Source organism: Lepisosteus oculatus, chromosome 5 (genome assembly GCF_040954835.1).
Source record: "Lepisosteus oculatus isolate fLepOcu1 chromosome 5, fLepOcu1.hap2, whole genome shotgun sequence".
Lineage (NCBI taxonomy): Eukaryota > Metazoa > Chordata > Actinopteri > Semionotiformes > Lepisosteidae > Lepisosteus > Lepisosteus oculatus.
Window position 1 is genome coordinate 50,821,286 of NC_090700.1, and position 19,618 is coordinate 50,840,903.

A 19,618-nucleotide genomic window follows, 5' to 3' on the forward strand; every position below is an offset into this window, starting at 1 on the left:
TAATGGGTTTTACTTGATTAACGTGATAACTTATGTTATTATAAGAACTAACACACAACATTTATTTATCTTAATCTGTTTATTGTCTATCTGTATACCTGCATTATTTGTAAAGCCAGATAGAGGGTAGAAAATTATAGATTATTTATTTCACTTTTTGTTTCAACTCAAAAAAGATACTTTTCAAAAAAGGTTCCTCTTATGCAGTTTATTAAACTAGAGAGAAGGAACGTAGGAAAAGGTTCTGAAGGTTTCCACTCATCAACTTTTGCCATCTAATTGTCTTTAGCTTGTTCACCTATTCTCATAATTATATTTCTCACTGGATCCTACCAAATCACAGTGTGTTTTAGTAGTATATTCTATATACCTGCAACATATGCTGAAACAGTAATCAAAGTGGAAATGGGAAGTGGGAAAATGTGTATCTTGGACTACTGTACAGTATGTGCTTCATTCTTATCAATATTTCAAATGTTCTTCCAGGTTTAGGGAAGTTTTGATGTAATTTGTTCACATGTATGTGAAAAGTGGCTAGTTCTTTTTATATGCTCAAACTTCAAATGTAATTTATTACAAAATACTGGTGGTCACGAGTCATGTAGTATGCAACTTATGTATACTCATGCTTACATAGCAACCCCTTTCAGATGTGTATATATTTGTTTACTGTATGTAGCATTCAGAACTCAAACATACTTTTGAGTTGCAGGGGTGGAAGAAACCTGTACTGTGGTGTCTTCTTTGAAGCTCATATTTAATTTTTTGCACTGAACTTACTCTTACCGTGGCCAGCACATCTGATGCGAAAAGTGATACAGGTGCAGTGAAGAAGCAGCTCAAAACGATTACACTAGAAATAAAATGTGTATATAAAATAGGTATGAGAAAGGTGATTCATTATCAAAAATTGTATGTGAACTCGTACTGGTGTTATCTACGGTGAAAATCATTGCAAAAGACAAAGAACAAATACTAGAAAATTCTAATAGAACTGCCCTCATGAAATCAACTTTTATAACCAAGCAGAGAGGAAATGCAATTGAAGTAATGGAAAAAACTTTTAATTTTGTGGACAGAAGATCAAAAACAAAGACACATGCCTTTCATCAATTGAGTTATGTGTTATAAAAAAGTTACATATATTTTGATTGTGTCTAGTTTTTTCTTTAGTTAAAAGTTTTAATATACAGTATACAGTAATGTACAATAGTATGAACACATAAAGCCATGTTTGTAATGCTTAGATTGGTCATGGGGTCGTTACATACAGTGTTTCAAGCTGTGATATTTCTATAATAATGACTAACTCACTTAATATACAGTAATTAACTTTTCTTTACTTGAACTGAGTCTTCTGTACAACTAATGGACAACAGATAGAGATCAGAAAAACACATCATTATTCCCGCTCAACAGTAACAGATCCCGAGTCGAACCAAACACACTGTAACAATCACCCATAAAATGCAACAATTGAATCTTTTTATGTGAAGTATTTTATCTAACAGATAATATTATAATCCGAATTGTATCACTAACACGTGGATTTACAATGTTCGGCTATATATATATACAGAAATGCTTTATGTATTAAGTATTACAAAAATATGAAAATTAAACATCCTTAGAATTTGGGTCATGTAGCAGGTTCAGGAAGGTAACTCCTGTGTAACTTGATAACTATCAATACATATATTCTGTGCTGTCATGTTTTTATTTAGTTTTTCACTTATAGCTTCTTGACCCTTATCAGATGATAAATTCATATCTAACATACTTAAGACTTTATTAATGCCCTTTGATGATATCTATTTATGATGTGTTTAAGAAAAGATATTGTTAAAAAAACATTAGTTATTGTTTAACAATGTTTAAGTGGCAATGTATAAATCAGTACAACTTACAATAATTAAAATTAAAAGTAATACATCTTACATACAGTAGACATGGTTGTGTCCATTACCACAAGAGTGGTAATTTAGCAATCAAAAAGCTCCTTGCTGGAAAACCCATGTCAGTAAAATTGTAATTTTTCATCAGATTCCTATGGGATTTTTTTCCATGTGTGTGGGAGGGGGGTTCTAGCACAAAACTCTAGAGATCACAGAAATTCTATTACTCACTCTGTGGGTGTATCAGATCAGGGGAAACGTTGTGGAGGCACATCAATAGTGCATTTCAGGTGTAGAAATGACTTTTTCAGTGCATTTCTAGTGTATCTGTAATACATATTCCTTTTTCCATTACAATTTTACTTAAGACGACAAGTAATGGGCACTATAAATTGGCAAGGCCTGTGTTACTTGTACAGAAGCTACAGAATTAATCTCCCTAATACAATTTTCTTCAGCCTGAGCCTTGGCAGATATGCAAATATCGTATAAATAATTCCACTTTCACATTTACCAAGCTGTCTCCAGATACACCATTAATAATGAGCAAGCAGTGATAACAGCAAGGGAAGTCAATGCCAGTCACCTTGGCTGCACAGCGTGCTTCCAGTTCAGGGGCTTAGGGGGCACTGTATGACTCGGGAGATAGGTGAGGCTGAGTCTTGCTCAGAGCAGACCTGTACAGCTTTTAAAGGAGCAATACCACTGCTTGGTGGAACAGACTGCTGTGTTATTCAGCTGCGTGATATTAGGGCCAAATAATAACCTTGACTGAAAAGAGCAATCAAACTACTTTTTTTAAACATATTGGAATATATATACACACTACACCTTACACATGTTTTTTTTATTAAATATAAAAACAAAAAGATTTGAAGACTAGGGTTGTAAAGCAAGCATTGTGGGGGATAATGAAGTCTTGTTTTTTATAAATGTGAAGATCAAATATAAATTTTCCCCTAAGAGCTGGATTCTCTTTTACCTTTATCCCCTACTATTTATAGTTTTATTAAACTGTGATGTAGCATACTGTCTTTTGTGCATAAAGTCCAATGTTTCACAATGAAATAAAATGTAGTCAGCTTGTCTGTGTTGAATTGTGTGTCTGTGTTGTCTGTGTTAAATTGTTGAAGTAAAAGTTTTCTTTTTCTAAGACTCCAAATATTAAAATGCAATATGTTTTAAAAATGAATTACATTATTAAGTTTTGATATCTTTACAGATATATATTTATATCATTAGTCTGTTACACTGAGAATTATCATAACAGTTGGGACTATTTTCAAGTGCAAATCATTTCTGTCAAAGACCACATCCTTATTTATTCATTTCCAATATACAGTACTTGTCCTACTAAAGGTTGCAACAAACAAGTCTTTAATTACTGGTAATTCCCTCAGTGTTGTGACTTTACATAGTGATGAGATGACTTTTTTCACAAAGTGAAGTTTGTGATTAAGGAAGCAAATCCTTTATTACTTAATCATCTAATATTAAACCTAAATATTAAAGCAGGTGTGGATTTTGATAGATACAAACTAGAATGGATAATGACCTGCTTGTTCACACCTCTTCCTTTTTCACTCCTTTGTTTTCATTTTGCTTAGTACTCAGTTTATTGTTCGTATCAATAACCTCATTGAGCAGTCTTATTTGACTAATTAAGACCTCCTTTTCCCAGGATATCTCTGAGGATTAGGATTAGTTCACTATCTCTGAGATGGAGTCTCCCTGGCCTGGACTATTAACAGACAGCCGCAGAACATCTGCAGCCAGTTAAAGCGCTGTAAATTAAAACTCAAGGAGTGATGAAATAGAATTGATCCGCCACTTCTCATTGTTATTTATGAAGTGTGTCGAAGGACCTTAAAGATATTCGAATTGCATTGCATTGCACTTTCACAATCCTTTTTGTTTAAAAAAAAATCTTTAAACAATGCCTTTAATTGTTTGAACTCAGACCCATCACTCGGTTCATTAAATCTTCTCTGCTGGCCATTATCTAACAGCCGCTCTGTATGAGAGAACCAAACTTTGTATTTTGACTGCATATTTTCTGTAGTATACAGATAACACCCTTATGTAGAAATTGTCAAGGTCTCTAGTGCTTAAACATTGTTATATATATGTATGTATAAGAGTCAACTGACATTGTTCCTTATCACGTTTTAAGCCCCAGATGGACTATTTACAACAACAATATAGCATTAATTTGGGAAATTCATGGATATAATTTGGGCGGTTATATCCTTAAAAGATCAATATTGTTTTTTTGCACACATTCCACCTTCATGAGGTATTACAGCAAACCAAAAGGACAGTGAGATGCAGTATTCAACAGGCAAATTAAAATTTCAGGGCAGACTGAAACACAGGGGCAGCTTATTGAATTTTAAATGGGCTTATATGCTGTTATCCCAAATTGATTTAGGAGCAGATGTTGCCTCAGATATCAGGTAAGAGTCATTTAGTTGACGCCTGTATAAAGTGCTATCATTGCATTCAAATGCAGGTAGATTCGGTGGCTGGATTTGTCTTATCACAGCTATTACACAAATGCACACAGACATGCACTAATACCAGGTGGTCTCAGCTAGGCTTGTTACCTCAGGCATCTTGCAGGGATTAAACCTGATTTTGATTCCGTCTCTGCCAGTGTTCCTAGCAGCATGTGTTGTTTTATGTGCAGTTATTTTAATGCGGCTGTCTTCTTTTCTGCAAGCTCTTATGAGAAATTGCCTCTCAAGGCACTGCCCTGAGAAAATAAATTTAAATGAGTAAACAGAAGTGACTTTGCTTGGGCGTACATGGGCAGTTTTATTTCATTTAACGGCTTATGAATCCATGACCATAAATTTATCCATTTTAGAAAATAAGCAACATTTTGCAATTCCTTCTGTTATGACTCCAGATGAAATTGCATCTGTAGTCAGGTATAGTTTGTCAACTCCAGGGAGACAGGTAGGACCATAGAAATATTAGAAAATGGGGAAAAATAGTCAAGCTATCGGCATATGTTTTATTACTGCAGCTATAACTCGATGGACATTGAATTCATGGATTGCATTAGATTAAAAATTAAATTTATTATTCTTATAAAGGGTTGTGCTAAATACCATAGGGTGTGTTGATGCTGAGATAAACTAATTGAACTTCTGTGAGTTCCTTACCATATTATAAGTGTGCAAAGGAAACAAGTTAAGGTTTATTCCATGCAGAAAAGAGAAGAAAAGAAACAAAGTTTCAACTGTGGAGCCTTCTTCAAGCATCACACCCAAGGTTATCTATTTGAACTACGTCAGCCATATTATAGGCGTGATAATGATTGTAGTGTGATGTTTAATGAAGCTGCTTCAATCTGTAGAAAGTGCCCTCTAAAGAACAAATAAAAGGTATTCAACATTTAACAGTCAAGCCTCAAAAAAGTCAAATGATGTCTGACATGCTTTCTTCAATAATATTGCACTAACTTCTGGACTGTCTTGTTCTAAGGCTTTCACTTTGAACTAGAGTCAGGCATTGAAATAAGTGCAGTTTATTGTTTTTAATGGGTGACTTACACATTACAGCACATACTAATTACAGTTTCATTTCTTTAAATTCCCATCCATTTTTTAATGGAATAAACTAAAATGCCAACTGTGATTAGAGATGTGTCTTTACTACTATAAATTCAACATAATGATTAAATTAATCATTTTTGAACAAGATGATATGTTTTGTAAAATGCAAGCTGGCTGGAAACTATGAATCCAGTAACGGTTTTACGAATACAGGACAGACACATTTACACTCATTCATCTTGGCTTCCAGTAATAGAAAGGATTGTTTTCATCATCATAAAGTAAGAGACATAATTGAATGAATGTTAAGACAAAGCTTCACATCTTTGCACATTTAGAGAACAATTAAAAACTGCCTCTTTATTCTCCTTTTTATTTCTCAGTGGTTTTATTGTCATCTTTCCTTATATTAATCTTATTTTCAGTCCTGCTTTCTGTCGATAGAACATTTGTGTGACCATTTTGGCAATTACACTGTGTGTCAAAGATTAAAAGCATGAAGGTTTATAACTGATTAAAATATGGGGCAATTCAAAGCCCCTGTCACCATTGAAGTCATTTTAAAATTTCTCTTACATGTATATGTGTTAGATTTTTCTTGTTACAAGTAGCATGAGTCTGTCCAATTATTACTCCCATTTGAAGGAGTATGCAATTGCACTACATGTTTAGGACTTTTCATTTTCCAATACTCTGCACTAGTACTGCTGATGCTTTAAGTGATGTACTGTATATCAGTGAAATTTTGTGGTAGAAAAGCCATGTTCTATTAATTTTATAAAACAAATGTTATAAATGTTACATGTTGTTATGTGTGATACTGTACATGTGCAATATAATGATGTGCTATGTTTTTCTTATTTTTTGTAAATATTTGTTTGTTTTGTATTTGTAAATATTTGAAAATATTATTTTTATACATAATATAAAATGATGTGCAATGTTTTTTTTCTTCTCTTCTGTTTTTTGCATTCTATTTAAATGTACAGGAGTGCTGGGTGTCCATAAAAAATTCCCTCAGGGGACAATAAAAATCTTATCTTATCTTATCTTTTGAGAAAGATAACAAGTGTAATGCAATACCAATTGCATAGATCTACACAAACTACATAGGTGACAGCTTTCCAATGTTGACCTGAAATAAGTCTGTCCTAATAAGCATGTTATTGCTAAATTCTTTATAGAGTGAATCTTTTTACATTATCATGGCTAGACTAATGCATCATCCAAGCTAAAGATTACCAATAAATGACCTTGCAATGAACTGAGCTAATAGAATGTATAGCAACTGTCAGTTATCACTGTTTCTGATTTAAATGGTGGGATTATGTTTGAATTTTCTGGTCTGATCAATTATTCTTAAAACGTAGGCAAACTGAAAATCAGAACATGCAGTGTATACATTAGGCAAAGAACAGAATGTATTTGTAATAAGAAAGTTCAGTCAGTTTCAAACGTATTAGAAGATTGATGAGGATAAAGGACTTTCTAAGTTGAAACTTTCTAAAATGTGTTTGGAAATATGTTTAAATTCCATAAAGTAAATATTTATATCAAGCATTCATTCTTTTTTTCTTCTCTTTAAACAGTATCTCTAAAAATTTCCATTACATAATAAGATAAACACTTTTAGTATTAAAACAATATGAAATTACATTCAGTTTCTTTATTAAGGGATAGTTAGAGCTTAAGAGACTTACTTTTTTCCAAAATAATATTAAATATTGTACATATTTCTGATTTTTACCATCCTAGTATTTACAAAAAAATCTATTTGTTTTGGCTTTGAAAAGGTTATATACAGTACAGTCAAAGGTGTTGTTTCGTTACATAGACAATATGTTTCATTTGTCTAGTCGTAATTTATAACCTTGTAACTGTGATTCTGCTATTTGAGCCTTTATCTTAATGTCATTCAAAAAAGGGACTTGCAAGTGTGAAAAATATTCTTATTTAAAAAAGGATAGGGTCAGCTGTGCGTAATAGCTTGATATGAATCATATTTACTTCAAAGAAAAACCGAAATCAATGTATGTTTATTTTATGAGAATATCACTCTGAGAAGCCTTTGAAATATGATACGGACATGCCTGTCATTGAAATCTGGTTCGTAAGATTGTTTTTTTTCTCAGAAGGAAGATGCTAATTTAACAGAGAAATTCTGGCAGAGAAAAAATAAGGTTTGCTAGAATTTAAGTATTGGTATTGAATGAAAGGCTGAGATGCTAAAGTCACTTATTATAGCACAGTATCCTGCAGTTAAAATCAAGAGAGGATTGCCTTCTGTTTTTTAGAGATAATTTAACTGAAAATGAAATTGTCTTTTGGGGATAATGGGTACCACAACCTCTATCGCCTTATTGTTAGTCTTTTGTGCCTAAGGACCTATTTATAATGATTCTATATCTGAATAACAATGTATTAAAATAGGCTTTTTTACCTAAAAGGTTAAATGTTAACTGTTAAGTAAAGTTTGAAAAGATTATTCATAGTGTTCATTTTTATAATTTGTTCTTGATATATTCCGCAGTATGTTAAGGATATAACCCCCCTGGTGCTTTAGTTCAGTGCAGATTACAACACAATTGGCACTTTTCACCATTGAGCACTAAGTTTAGAATCTCACATTAATAAAAACAAATAAAAAAAAACATGTAAACATCATGACCTGTGGATTAAGTCTGTTTGAAATATTAAGTGAGGTGACCTTTAAATCAATTATTCCCAGTTATTGCATCGGCATGCAGTTTTCATTTTTGCCGTTTTAGCAACAGTACTGCATGCTGAAGAGGGATGAAGGTCACTAGCCTCTGGAGAGTTAGGGGGATAGAGACAAAAATGATTTCAGTAGGTAGATCACAGCATAGGAAATGCAGCCTGAATAGTTCAAACTAGACAAGAGGGAAAAAGAACCATCAACTTTAACTAGCAGGTGTTTAAGGACAATTATGTTATCATACACTAGCTAGCCTTTAGCAAGTCTTGCATTTTAACCATTGTGGTTCTTATATTTTCAGTATTTCCGGTTACATGGTGATTCTTTTTTTAATCCTCTTAATTTGGGTATCAGATTGTTCTTCCTGAATTCCTACACTTCTGAATGAATTATATCGGCAGTCATTTATTAAGAAATATCCCTTTATTTATTATTCTGTTGTTAATACATGTGCAGAGCTGCTCATATACAGTATATACACTGTATGTATGTTTGTCTGTCTCCCTTGTGCATCATCAGGTAATCTTTGTTTTAAATCTAAAGTGTAAATACATAATGAAAGTAAGTCAATTTCTTTTTCTGTGACTCATTTGGATCATTTCAAATAATTCTAAAACATGTGTAATGAGTTTTTAATGACATTTGAAGTTCACATCAGGCTTTCTGTAAGACTTGCCATTCAAATTATGTTTCAAATGCTGTTCTTTCTGAATTTAATTATACATGTATGTATGTATAAACACAAGCAGATTTATTTTCTAATCTTTGTATAAGTGAGCTCAGCACAATAGAAGTGATAGACTTGGCTTATTCACAGTGATTTACTTGAAATGATTTTCATATTTGTTGCCTTTCTGTATAAAGAATAGATACTACAAACACATGCCCTCGAAGTATAGTTATATACAGTACAGCACTGTTAGACAGTAAGATTACAAAATACCTATAATCTTAAACTTGGCTATGTAAAATCCCTTTTAAATCTAATTTGAAATCTATTTCAGGGATACTCTTCAGATTATTGCCCATAATTGCAGCACAGAGGCTTGGGTATGGTGGTCTAGCACTGAAGCAGAGGAGTATTCTAACAGCTGCTTCATATCTGAATTCTGTACCTTGTACCAGCCATCCTCCTCTCTAGGATTAGAGCTTTGGAACCCATCTGTCCTGTGTCAAGTCAGATTTAAGCCTTGCCATATCATGCATGGCCTAAGCCAGCCCACACCGCTGATCCAGATTTCAATCACAATGACACGAGGGTCACCTTTCTTGGTAATTCAGCCGGCAAATGAAAAACTGTAAAATGGATATCGTAATATTCCTGCACCAGACAGGAAGCAAGGCCTGTTAACCAACAAGAATACTGTAATAGAATAAAGCAAACAAAGAAAGGATAGTACTCTAGAAATGTAATTTTTCCTTGTTGTAACGATTCAGTGGAAGATTAAAGAATTTGCTCGAGGATGAGCACCCTAATAATACATATAGTATATAGACACACCTTGTTATAAACATAACATTTTTACATGTTGCTTTAATCTTTAACCTTTCAGCTGTTTTATTTATGCAGACATATAAAAGGAAATCTATTAAACTTGGAAAGCTTAAAACAGTTTAGAAAACATTTTAAACACTGGTTTATAGAAGAGGTTAGTAGATTTAAAATAATATGATGAATATATATTTAGTAAACTATTTAACTAAGTTATGATAAACACAGTTTTATCAGCAGAGTTTTACATGCATGCAGATTGAAAACCATGGAAAACACAGTTTTAGCTTTGGGTTGAGTTTAGCTTTTTCACACTTTAAATTCTGCTGATATCACTGAACACTAGAAATAGAATTTACTAAATAATACACGTCTTATGAGCACAGAGTAACAAAATGTTAAACACATAAATTGACTTTTGGACAGAAAGACCCTGAGTAAATAAGAGACCACTTTTAAACCATCTTAATGATTCTAAATCTCAATCAAGTATTTTCTGACTTTATACATGTAGTTAATGTTATTTGTGGTGTACTAAAATATATTCCCATATTATTTAAGGGGGAACATGTCACAAGTCATTTGCTTACCTAAAATAAAACAGGTTCTGCAACTAGAGTGTTCTACTGCACAACACTTTTTCTTACGTCAAACATTCTTTGGTTCATTTGCACAGCATTAATAACTAACATTTGCTCCTTCTCTTGTATTTTCATACATAAATCAAGGTCATTTTATTTTAGAAGCTTGCTTCAATTAATGTATTTCTCTAAGCACATACTTGTACAGATGCAGCCATTCAAAATGCGCGGTAAAACCCTGTACTGTGCTAAACTGTCTTTAGATTACCGCGTTATACCGCAGTACATGATTGGCTGGCCAAAATGACTGACAGGCGGCACTGGTGGTGCATTGGTTGTTAGTGAAACGATTGCTTAATTTAATCTCTTTACTTTGCATGTTTAAATCCCCTTATTATTGAATATTAATATGGAATTTTACAACTAAAGGGAAATTTTGGTATCTGAGCACAAAATTAACAGGAGCATAACGTCTCTAAACGTCGTATATGATATTCATTTTGGAATATAAACATATTATGTAAGCTGTATATGGCTGGTATTGGTAGTTTAAATAAAAAACACACCAGTATTTCATGGGTAAGAAAAATCACCCATTTTTCACTAATAAAAAATGTTTTTTAACTATCTAAACTAGTTTGTACAGCTTTTAAAGCCATGCGATGTTAGGCAGGGACATGTCATTGTATATTATTTTTTATTTAGTTTTTAAAAAAATCATTTGTCCTTCATGTTGATAGGCTGCTCTCCGATTACTGGGAATTGTAAAAAAATAACCATTCCCCCCTCCCTTGTTTAAGATTTCCGTGAAGAAATCCTTAAACACAAAACCATCTCGTGTAATAATTCATCCATATATACACAAACTGGAGCCAATTTTGCCAGAAACAACCTCCCAGAGCAAATCAGGAGCCCAAGCTGAGATCTCCTTTAGTTTAGCCAGCTGGTTCCTTGTTGAATGACGCTGACGGACTGGGTTCAATCTCAGGCGATGTACTATATAGTACAGTTTAATTTTTTTTTAATTCCAAGTTAAATTGTTGGCTCTTTACTGGCTGCTGACATTTGGATTACGACAAAATATAGATTTTCTCAATTTGGATGTAAACCTGAAAGAGACATGTCATGTTCACAATAAACTATAATAGTGGACTATTTTTGCATTCGGCTATGTGAGAAACAAACCGAAAGTAATGCTCCGATCGCTCTTTGAACTGCCTGGGTGCAGGTCGCTACATTACGGTACTCATTTTTAAAAAGAAACAAATGTCAAAATGTTTCCAAAACAGCCACTTGTGATATTTTAGCTGCTTAGTTACACGATTCCATATTCATATAACTCAAGTGGTGTTAAACCACTTAATCATTTATCTTTTTACAATTACAGAAAGTGGTGTTCTTACTACGTATTCTTACAAAAGGATAAAACATTATAACTTTTTATGAAGTACAGAATATAAGCTTAATAATGTTAGAACAAGCACGTTACAACCAGAACCCACTGTAAGTTACCAAGTTAAAGACTGATGCATAAAATATTTATGCATAATAAAATTATTTATAATGAAGTTGGAAGGTTGTGTACTTTTGTCCAACTGAACAATCTTGCTTTTATAAAATATACCGACTTTTTAAAGTTTAATGTTTAACATGCTGTAATACACAGTTTAAAATTATTAAAAGTCTAAACAGTATACAATTTAAATTCTTAATTGGCAAAAAAGTGTCCTTCAGCAGTGACCAGGATTCGAAGCCAGGCGTTTTCTGGCAACAGCTCAAATGCTGTACATAAGACATTTATTAGCTCCACCTGGTGGTTTTACAAGGTACTGTTATCCTATTTAAAAAAATATGTGATATGTTGTGGTATGAGGCGGTATGTTGCACAATGTCATTTACAGTGCTCGTTTTGAATGGCTGGATCTGTAAATTAAAAAAAGTTTAATTATTGTTAAGAATGGATACCTACCGGACAAAGAAAAAATATTTATTTGACCTTTTTATCATGACAATCATTTAATATGTAACTCTGGAAATGAAAATCAGGGTTTTTCCCAAGTTGTTAAAAAATGATTATGTTTTATATGCTAAGTAAGATGGGTTACTTGAGTTTTTAAATGCATATGTTTTAATAAATTGTCAGTATAAGGTGATGTCCCTTTATCTCCAGAGTAACATATCCCTTCATTTCTGATTTCACTTGTAAGTCTGTGTCTTTATATATCATGGTGTGCCAATTAATGATGTCTTCTATATAAGTGATAAGTAAAGTACGATGATGCTACAGAGTATTAGGAAAATAATTGATTATACAAACAGATAACTTAAATCTGTAATACATAACAAGATCCATCATGCTCTTTAAAACAAATACAAACTCATTGAACATGCACATAACAGTAATCAAATTCCAATTTATATCGAATACTAGAATACACTAGCACTTACTGTAAAGGCATTTTATAATGATAAACATTATAAACAATAATGTATTACATTCTTGAAGAGTTGTCTTCACAAAGTCTTTAAGTTCCCTTTTATTTAAAGTTTTAAATATGTTTTAGGCCTTTTGAAAGCATTTTGATTTGAAACTAAAAAAGGGATCTTGTCAGTTGATTTCCTAGTGCCTACAATGACCAAAATTTTGCGCAGTAGTTCAGTACATTTTATTCAATTGTGCTGTTACTGTAATTGTCACTTTCAAATTCATATACTCTTGGGCAGCTTTCTTCTTTCTCCTTCATGTGTTCTAAGGGATTAAAACTAGGGAGTTTAAACTAGGAGAATCAATTTTCATATTTTAAAATCAATCTGTAGATGTATATTTTGACTTTTTTGCTTGGGGGTCATGAAGTTTTTAAATAGATTGATGATCATCTTTGATATTCATCCTCTACTGTTTTTGTAACCCAAACAATGGGTATTATGACAATTCATAGATATCCTAAACCCAGTGTTGCCTTATTAGGTACATTTGCTAATTTGATGTCTGTAGTAAGATTTAAATGTAACAAGATTTTAATATCCTCCTAACAAACCCACCAACAATGGAATTTCTTACTTTAGATTGTTTTCTATGTTTGATCACTTTACAAATCATAACGCATTCTCTAACTAATCTTGATTTTGTTTTATTTTTGTTCTGATCACATGGCTGTTCATTTTGATTTGAATTTTCCTTTCTAAGTTTGTGCCCGTATAGACCCTATATTGACTGTTGATCAGTCAGCCATGGTAGATTTTCTGATTCTGTTCTTTCTTCACTCTCTTGATTTTCTGTCTTAATACTTAAGAGGATAAGGTGAAGTTGTTCGATAGCTGCTGGGTACTAAATAATTCTAGATACCCATTTTACACCATTAATCGGTTGTTAAAGACTGTTGCATTACTCACTTCATATAATTTATTCAATATCTTTCTAGAATTTTTTCACAACTAAGGTTGATAATATTCAGCATCACATTTGCACCTTTTCTAATGCTCCAGCACTGCCTGGTTGTAAGCCTTTGCTGTTTCTCTTCTTTCTTAATTTATACAGCATTACATTTTAGAAATCCCTGTTTGTTGACCCCATTTCTTTTGCTTTATTTCATTCCTGTTTTTCTTCCTTTGCTACTTGGTATTTCATATAATGTATGACCCAGTACTCAGGCAAGGTAAGGACAGCTCTTCAAACTGTCACAGTTATGCCAGTGCCTTGAAAATAAAAAAGTGCTGTTGAACCACCTAACTGTATCTACTGTAACTGTAAGTAAAATTACAGCTTGAACCTTTTAGCTGTGGTGTAGCGCTGGCAGTGCTTTTCGTAACATTGCTAGAAATCTAGGAAGCTGATTTGGGTACACATATTATAATTCTGTTACATATTTGTGTTGCACTTGTAAATCATAACCTTCCATTTGCTTACAGAGTTTGTTTGGCATCACTGGAACTGCCCTTAAATTCTTTTAATCTTACCTTGCTGAGGTCCTGAACATTTTATTTTTTGGTGGGTTTTGTTCTGAGATTTCATTGATTAAACTTGGCAACTTCCACAAGATTCTTTCCTGTTTAGAATTTGTATATTTCTTCTTGGTCTCATACTAAAATGGTCAGAATTATCATTTCATTGTGTTTGCTTTCTTTTCTTACATCTTTGTCATGTTTCTTAATTCTGATAAATGTTTGTTTTTACATATATTTTCTTGTATTCTAAGAGAAAGTTTGAAGAGAAGACTGTGATATGATGAAGACTTGAGAGGTTTTATTTAAGTAGGCTGCAGCAACCAAAGATTGCCTCTTGGGGTCCTTGGGGAATATCCTGAAATGTGAGAATTGATGTAAAGGAATTCCAAGGCCAGCAGTGCTCAGATGCAGTACACACTTAATTATAATACTGATGAAATAGAATTATTTTAGAACAGTACAGTTATTTAATTACCACACCATATTTAAAGGTTTTAAACTGGTATAGTGGAAAAATGCAGTGATAAAAACAACAGAAGAAGATTCTGTCCATTTGGTACAGTAGTTGGTAGTTGATTTATCCAAGGATTTCTTCCAGTTGTTTCTTGAAAAAAACAGGGTATCAACTTTAACAACATGGCTTGGTAGTTGGTATTGTATTTATGGGAAAACTTCATAAATAAACACAGTTGAGAGGGTTTGTCAATCATGTCGGCGATATAAAGGATTCACTGCTTGTGTATTTATTTTCCTAAATTCTCTACACTTATGGAACAGACAGAACTGAGGTTTAGCACAATGTGGAAAATTTGATCTTCCATGCTTTAAAATTATATTTAACATTGTTTTTAAATATATATATCATCTTAAAGTTATATACAGTACATACAGTAGTAAAGGATAAAACACACTGGAGTTTCAGGAGTTGAAATCCCTTTTACTCTTTGCTGTTGCTTTTGGAGAATATTTTGATTTACTCCTGGAGAGTTTGGTTTTTGCAAAAGGAGGGTTTTCCTATGCAGATATAAAAGATAGAAGCAAATTTAAGCCTGCAAATTCCTCAAGGTGTTGCCCTAATTTAAATCCTATTGCCTAATATTAAGATTATTTTTTTCATAAAAGAATACATGTAATCAGTGATCTCTTCCTATTTGTCCCAATAGACCACATTTAAAAATGCAATTTTTAGAATACAAAATTTAGAACAAAAAAAAACAGGTTCTTTTTGCAATACCATGTAAAACAAAACTACATTCAAAGCATTGTTAAATGTAACTGAAATACAAACAGTCAATTAGAGTTAAATCAATTACAAGTACATACTTATTAATGTCTTAAGCTCTTTCAACAGGCACTTCAAAAAGAAAAACATCTGCAACTATTTTCTACAAGATTTCTGGTAGTTTTAATCAAAACCTTTTCTTTTATTAAATTACTGTTACACTGCTGAGTTGTATTAATGAACTAATCACCAAACCACCAATCAAATTAACGTTAATTGTTCATTGGACTGCTTACAGCTTAACCAATCAAAGCATAGCAAATCAACAATAGAAAATATACCTGAAGTTGCTGTTTTTTTTTCAAAAATGATAACTGACTTTAAAATGTTTAAGATTGAATTCAATTTAACCAGCCAGTTTTATAAGGATATCTTTCAAGAAAAAAAATGACTGCCCCTTTAGACACTCTGATCTCTAAAAAACAACAATAAAAACAGAGAAACAGAAGAATCCTAAGATTGCACCACCAGACAGTTCTTAAACAAAAGTACAGGGATTAAAGTTCTGCTTTTTTATTTTGAGAGTTTTTATCATACAGATCACAAAATGATTACAGCTGTCAACTGCTCTAATTGCAACCTGTAAAGTTCATTTGAAGTGCATGTGAGTTATAATATCTGTATTGAATTTTAAGACACCCCTTTATCACAGTTTACTAATCATATTGCACCTACTGTACAGCAATAAGTAAAATGATTGAATATGTTTTACCATCATTGGATTGAACATTTAGTAATTAATGGTGTTAAAAGAAACCTCATCCTTATACTTCAGTTGTGCTAAGGACTACTCAAGGCATAAATAAATTGAAAAACAAGTAATAATAACAAATAAATATTATTAACTGTTTTGTAAAGAATAGATTATTCAACCAACAATAATATTTCATTTTCCATACTTAACCGTGCCATGTAAATGTAGCATCTTTGTGTAGTATAGTAATAAAACCATTTCTCTGCTTAGACCATATTGTATTACAAAGATAGCAAGTGATAAATAATATCTTTGGAGATAAATGTCACAAATGAAATTATTTTTCTGTGACTGCTATCTTGCTAGATAACCATCCCCCAAGGTGAGGCTGCTAAAATAGTGGGAATATATGAGGTTTTATGACAAACCATGTAGTTGATTACATTTTGAACTATGGCTGAATCTAACAGCACTTGGCCCTTTATAAAACACCATAATTTAACTTTACAATAGATGAACATCCCTGGGTAAGGAATAGTCTGCATCGAAAAATAAGCATATATGGATTAAAATGTTAATTTTGTGCACATTGTTAACATGTTAAAGAGACAAGGTACGGCTAATGGCTACAATCCTCAATAGGAGGTATTGAGCCTTACTTCTGTAAGTGCCCACAAAGTGCACATATTTAAATATACCTAGAATCATTCAAATACAACAGATGCTCTTAATTGTAATAATCATTTGTTTTTAATGTTTCTCAGTATAAAATACTTATGTATATCATAGTTAATATGTACATATAAAAGAAAACATAAAACGTTTCCTTTGTACGAGTAAAACCACCTCAGTGCATTATTAGCTTTAGATGGTTATTTTTCTTGCATCAGAATGATAGTTATCAGTGTAGAAATTTTAGTATAGTTTATTTTTGAAAACACATTAAACAAAAACACTTATATTAATTCAAAAATAAAGCACAAGCATTTGTTAAGTGGTATAAATGATCATATCATCAGCTGGTGTACAATAGTCTTAGTATTCAGCTTTTCATGGTGTCTCCATTTAGTACAGTAGAGCACTTAAGCTCCCAGAGAACACAATGGTACTATTTTAATTCTGGAATATTTTTTCCATTAACTGTTTCATTCTCATTAGGCAGGAAATGGGAAAATTCTGAATTCTTTCTTTTGATTCAGAAATTGTAAATATGATGCAGATGTTTTATTTCTTATTTGCCTGCCAAAGTATTTGCTCAATAGTGTTTTCTGCATTCACTATAAATGCAAAAGCAAAGGTTGAGTATAGACAAGACTTTGTGCTGTCAAAATAGATTTTTGTCCCCAGGTTGCTTTAGGCTAAAGTGTTTTGATAATTAACGCCTGTTTGGTTTCTTCACATCATCAGTTTTATTTACCATCAGTACTGTGTTCTCAGTGCTTAATGAAATTTTTGGAAGCACTTTTTGAAACGGCAGAGATTTATTTTTGTCACTGACAAGACATTTTAGTGCTACGTATGATGATATACTTTTTCCTTTTTCCTCTGTCCTTGTGATAAGCAAATTCAGAACGTTTTTATGCTTGATTACCAATTATCCTTTTGCATTGAACTGTTGAATTATAAAGAAGACTTTCTTTTTTTTTTAATTCAGGCAGTTAAAGGAGGTGGAACTAAAATTCTTAAAGCATGCCCATAACAAAAACAGACTGTGCAATTTAATTGCTAGATTCTGATTAATAAACTTTGTTTTATTATTTTTCATTAATCTGATGGAGATCAAAAAAATAAAATAATGATTGTGTATTCCAAGCATTTTACCAATCAGTTCTCCCCAGGACATAAGTATTCCTCAAAAGTAAAAAAAAAAACTTGATGTTTTTGTACGACAAGGTGTTTGTGTTCTGTTCATTTAGCATTGATAATTATTGGGCAATTTTAATAACTACATAGTTTTGGTGATCCAGCAAGCTCTAGTCATTTACTTGCAAGTGGGTTTCATTATATGAAATACAAATAACATACTGTATTGCACTTTCCTTTTATTTTGTACAAGTGAACAAATATTGTTACAAGAGATTAAATAAATGCTTAAAAAATAAAAATGCATAAAAACTAATATTTTTATACAAATTCCTATTTTTAATTTAAATCAAGCTATTTTTTAACAAACTTTCCAGAGTGAAAAGACATCCAAAAGCCACTCATTGAAATAAAAAAGCGAATACATTCATTATGTATTTTTTGCTATTTAAGTGTCATGCCATGTGAAGGTATGGATTAATTTAGTCATAACATTCATAGTTTTAGGAAATTGTGTCATTCATAGTTCATAACACAACAGAGCAATGCAATTAAGATAATTGTTGTTTTGGAGATAACAGGCCCACTGGTATATTATCTCATATTCAAGTATTTAAATAATTTACATAGGTTCACAGTTTCTTTTATCAGCATATGGCAATTTTATTTGCCACCCAGTGTGCATTGTTTCTTTATATAAACTTATTTAGTCAGTTGGAGGAGAGGGGGGAACATTGTCCATAGAAATACTCTGGTGGTTAGAATTGGTCCTGGTCTACATGCTTAAAGCTTATAAAACAAAAACCAATAAAATGAAACCTAGCAGATATAACACTGCTACTGTCTTCGGTAAGCTATACCCACTGTGTGAACAGGGAGTGCTCTGCAACCTGCTTAATAGAGGAAAAGAGAGGAGATTTACAAAATTTCAGATGGGTCCATTACAGAAGCAAATGTTTTGTTGTTTTAATCTGTTGTTAAAACATGTTTTTTTTTCATTCTGACCAGCTCAGGAACCCCTGTTGTTAATATATATATATATGATGAATAACTGTATGTATGGTAATGGCCTTTACATATGTTTTTTGCCATTGTAGAAACTGTGGATTCTTCATATGCTTTATGCACTGCTGACTGAAATACTAATTATTTTAATAACCTCATCTTTTTGACAAAAGATATGAAGAATGCTTCTGTGCACAGTAGTCATTGAAAAAAATACTGTAAACCAGTGTCAGTTGCTGAACTGAAAAAAAGTGCCCTGGAAAGCTAAACTGGATGGCAGCTTATTATGTATGCTTGATTCCAAATTGAAATCTGTGAGAAATGTTCAGCTATGCTACAATGTTGATGTAGCATAACAGTGTATCGGTGTTCGCTTTCTGCACTGACATTTTTAAAACAGTGTTTTCTTTACCCACTAACAATGCAGAAACATGAATTATAGATGACATTGAAGGTAACACTGAATTACATTCAGGAAGTGAGTAAATATCATTTTATAATGTTTATATTCTGAAATGCTGTATCTCCTTTACTATGCTGACTTTCTGGTGTTGTTTAATAGGTTACCTCATCCAAAGTTTTAATTTAGAAATTTGTTTATGGTAAATTAGTTATATTTGACTATTTACTAGTAATTACAGA

General features: G+C 32.2%; 1 protein-coding gene across 6 annotated transcripts in view; it reads left to right on the top strand.

Moving 5' to 3' along the window:
* The window catches only part of lingo1a (leucine rich repeat and Ig domain containing 1a), a 489,573-nt gene that overhangs the window by 462,262 nt on the left and 7,693 nt on the right, over window positions 1-19,618 (top strand). The gene's annotated exons all lie outside the window — the stretch shown is intronic.